Source organism: Egretta garzetta, unplaced genomic scaffold, assembly GCF_000687185.1.
Source record: "Egretta garzetta isolate BGI_Z169 unplaced genomic scaffold, ASM68718v1 scaffold718, whole genome shotgun sequence".
NCBI lineage: Eukaryota > Metazoa > Chordata > Aves > Pelecaniformes > Ardeidae > Egretta > Egretta garzetta.
Window position 1 is genome coordinate 321,494 of NW_009260538.1, and position 4,308 is coordinate 325,801.

Below are 4,308 nucleotides of genomic sequence, written 5' to 3' on the forward strand. Positions count from 1 at the left end.
GGTAGCACCGCCCCGAGGGTGGCTGGCTGGCTGCGGGCCTGTGGGGCTCTGCCGCCCTGCGGGGCCCAGCCTGGGCAGGTCGCCAGTTCAGGGAAGGAAGGCGTCCCGCCTTAAGCTGCAGCCTCCGGTTTGTGTAGGGCCACTCGAGGTACTGATGCTGAGGTAGGCGGTCGTTGAAAGTCTTGCTGGAGGCACTTGGGGCTTCCTCGAGCGCTGAAGCCTTTGACCTTTTCCAAGGAGACTTGTGGAAAAACCTGAGAGGTTTTGTCCTTTTTTGGAATCCCGTTCAGCTGCCTCAGAGGCAGGTTGAATAGAAGCGGCTCAGCTGGGCAAGGTGTAATTTTGCAAGCGTGTTGATGCTTCCGTGAATTCTGTCCAGCATTTGTATGAAATCTGTATTTTATGAATAATAAGTTTTTGAAAATACTGTTACAGGTAATATGATGGACATCGATAGGGATTCAAAGTCAAAAAATCAAACCCCTTTACCTCTTGCTTTTTATTTAGATAATACAAAGTGGGCTTGATAGCCCTTGACTTGAACCAGTAGACTATTTTGAACATCAATTTTGCACTGTTTCTTTGTGTCTTCTCTCCCACCCCTGCCCTACCCCAGATCATACGGTGCCTTGCTACGTCGGTCCTGGTCCCTCTGCCCCCTTCGTGGGCTGTGGTCACATTCAGTGCTGGAAATGATGAGGGAAGAGGTGTGTGGTGGGGAGCCCGAAAAAGAGGCCCGGGGATTGACCCACTGTAACTTCAACTGAAATTAAGTGTAACATGTAACTCTTGGATTTCAATAAAATGGTAAAAAAAAAAAAAAAAGTCAAACTATGGGTTTTTTTGCAAAGGTTGTGTAGCTAGATACATGCTTACTGAAAGGTTTTTGGTGTGGAGAGAGGAGTTAATTTATAATACCAAGATAAAAATCCTATGGTATGTGTATAAACCCTGTCTTTTTATTTATTTTATATATGTATACACACCCATGCAGTGTCAACTCAATGTTTTATGTCTCAGTATCTGTAACTTGTAAGTAGAGGTGAGCACAACATACGTATTTTTGCAGGTTTTTAAAATCAGTTGCGAATGTGGCCCTTTAGATGTAGTAGTGTGTTGAGGTTGTTTTAGTTTGGTTTTTTTTTTCCTTTGATGCTCCAAATAAGTGGAGCTAGCTTCTACACAGGGAAGCGTTTTGTATAGGTGTCCTGCTCCCATCGCTTCACAGGTCTGTCTAATAGTCGTCTGAAGTCCCATGTGGCGATTAATAGAATTTGTGTGCTCCTGCAAAGACTCAAAGTTACAATCTCCGGGACCCTACAACAGGGTCATCCTACTGTGGAGATACGCTTGTGGTGGAACTTGGAATCTGTCGATACAAGCGGTCTCTAGTTTTGCCGCTGGTTTTCGTCTCTATCAGATGTACCTGTCAAGTCAATTTGTTTCCCCTTAAAAAGGAGCAATGCTTATATATTAATTGTGTGGGTTTTTATATATTATGTTAAATACATGTTATATATTAATTTGTTTTGTGTGAAACGCACAGATTATTTTAAAACTCTGTAAATACTAAATACTGTATCCAGGTTGAAGGAATACATGTCTAATGTCACTGGGCTTGGGTGAGAGTCTCCAGTTAAGAGCTCTCATCTGAGCAAGGTATTAATTTCCCAACCGGGCACCTATAAGAACTGGCGAGAGCAGAATCATGCATGCGGCTCTGTCAGATTACCCTAGATAAGCATTATCTTGATGCTGTCAGCTGGCTTTTATAGGTGTATTATAAAAAGGTTAATCATATTAAGGACATTTTCCGATCCATGCTTTCAAGGAGGCAAAAGCATTAGGCAAATGATATTTGAACCACATACCTTGCTTCTAACTTCCAGCGTCTTTTTGATGGAGTCATAGTTATCCTTTTATGAAGAAACACACTGAATTTGCTCAGGCTATGTTAACTTTTACCAGGACCAAAAGAAAAAAAACAGGAATGATAACACAGAAAGATTGAGTTGTTGATTTGTAACGGTGCTCTTGCTTTAACACTGTTTTTTCCATGTTGAAGTTTTGTGCAGGTATCACCAGGTGATAGAACAGGGCAGCTTACGGACAGGATATTAAAACTCGATTTCTGTTGTACCAAGCAATTGGTGGTTCTTCATCAGTTTGTAAGATCGGCATCCCTTCTCAACAGCTTGGCACATCCTACCATGGGATTTAAGACTCTATTCTTAGGCTCGGATATGTTTTCAAATGCAAAATTCTGTATTTCTGTCACTGCCACTTCAGCAAACTTCATTGTATGTTTGAAGTGATTATTTTGGAAACTGCTTGTAGTTTGCAAACTGACAGATGTGTGCTTTTCTAGCCAGGCTCTGTGTAAACAGGGCGTACTGTGCAGCTTGGCATTGCAGAGCTCAAATCCAGCTGCAGGCAGCACGCCGCTTGGCGGAAGCCGTCACCTGCTATTCACTGTGGGAAGGTGGTGAATTCGACGAGGGTCTGCGACATCCTGGGTCTTGCTGGAGGAGTTGTCAGACCTGGTCACATGCTGTCTCTGTGATTTAGAGACAAATAAAAGGCTGCTCTCTCTGTCAGGGAAGTGTTGGAAATTTAGCTTAATAATTATTTAGGACCAGTATTCTCTTAAAGATGTGGTCAGAGCGACTGTGAAGATGCAGATGCCAACAGTAAGGCGCATCCGTGCACGGGCAAGGCAGGGGGGTTCTGCTGTGGGTCTGGCTAAAAAAGCTGGAGACCATGCTCTGCTTTCAGCAGGGAAAGCTCTGCTCCGTTAATGTGCTGTTGTCTTCGATGAAGTTGATGTTTGGCTTTTAAGTTCTGGCAAAACAGTTTCAGACATGGTTTCATGATGGTTTGGGGTTTTTTCAAGGCAGGAGCAAGCAGGGCTGTGAGCACTGGAAACAGAAAAGTTTTGCAGAGACTTGTGTTTGTAAATGAGCTCCCGGGTGAATGCTCTCCTTTCTAGGGAGGGCTGGACCCGTGCCGTGCCCTAAGTGAAGGCAACAAGTGTCTGTTCCCAATAGTTTTGTGAAAGTTACAAGAAGTCACTGTGAAAAGCCCTACCAGTTTGTACTCAAAACTTACAAGAGGGCTGGATGCAAATAAGGGATGTGAACAATATCCTAGAAACAAGGGAGTAAGAGTTTTTGTCTGAAGAGTTTACCTAATCTCTTGTTTAAAACCATCTTGCAAAGCTGAGCAGTTTGGACAGAACCAGCTGTGTTACAGCCGTCCTGTGTTTTCACGGTGAGTCTCTGCAGAGGGTGAGTGGGTGGGTTTCTTCTTTTGGGGTTTCTTTTGCTGATTACGCCGACACAATATATTCACCGGGCAGCTTGATTAGCAAACCACTGAGTCGGGGTCTCCAAGGAAAGCAGCCGTGTTGATCTGACGCATCATGGAGTTGTCCATGTGGGCTGCCAGAATAGCTGGAAGCCTTTAGAATGGTTTTCAGAGGTGTCTGTTCCCAATAGTTTTGTGAAAGTTACAAGAAGTCACTGTGAAAAGCCCTACCAGTTTGTACTCAAAACTTACAAGAGGGCTGGATGCAAATAAGGGATGTGAACAATATCCTAGAAACAAGGGAGTAAGAGTTTTTGTCTGAAGAGTTTACCTAATCTCTTGTTTAAAACCATCTTGCAAAGCTGAGCAGTTTGGACAGAACCAGCTGTGTTACAGCCGTCCTGTGTTTTCACGGTGAGTCTCTGCAGAGGGTGAGTGGGTGGGTTTCTTCTTTTGGGGTTTCTTTTGCTGATTACGCCGACACAATATATTCACCGGGCAGCTTGATTAGCAAACCACTGAGTCGGGGTCTCCAAGGAAAGCAGCCGTGTTGATCTGACGCATCATGGAGTTGTCCATGTGGGCTGCCAGAATAGCTGGAAGCCTTTAGAATGGTTTTCAGAGTAATTTTTTCTTTGTTCCGCCCCCCCCCCCCCAAGGAGTAGAAGGAACTAATGCTGATCTATATTACAGCGGCAGTAACTGCAGCGTGTACGTGCATGTAAGCTAGGGAGTCACTAAATACTTGTTAAAGCTCAGCAGTTAATAGGTGTTGCTGTTATGGTGTCATCTATTTAGGTGCTGAAATGCATATTATTTAAAATATTAAACTTAGACAAAATGCTCTGGGTTTAGAGAAAACAAAGGAGTCTACTACAAATGTGCAGGTGAAACTGCATATCTAAGAAATCATTTCATATGACTTTAATACTAAAATTACTGCCTGTGAATTTAGTCAGTGGGGTGGATAGTTCAATGAAGCGGGATAAGGGCTTGGAAGAG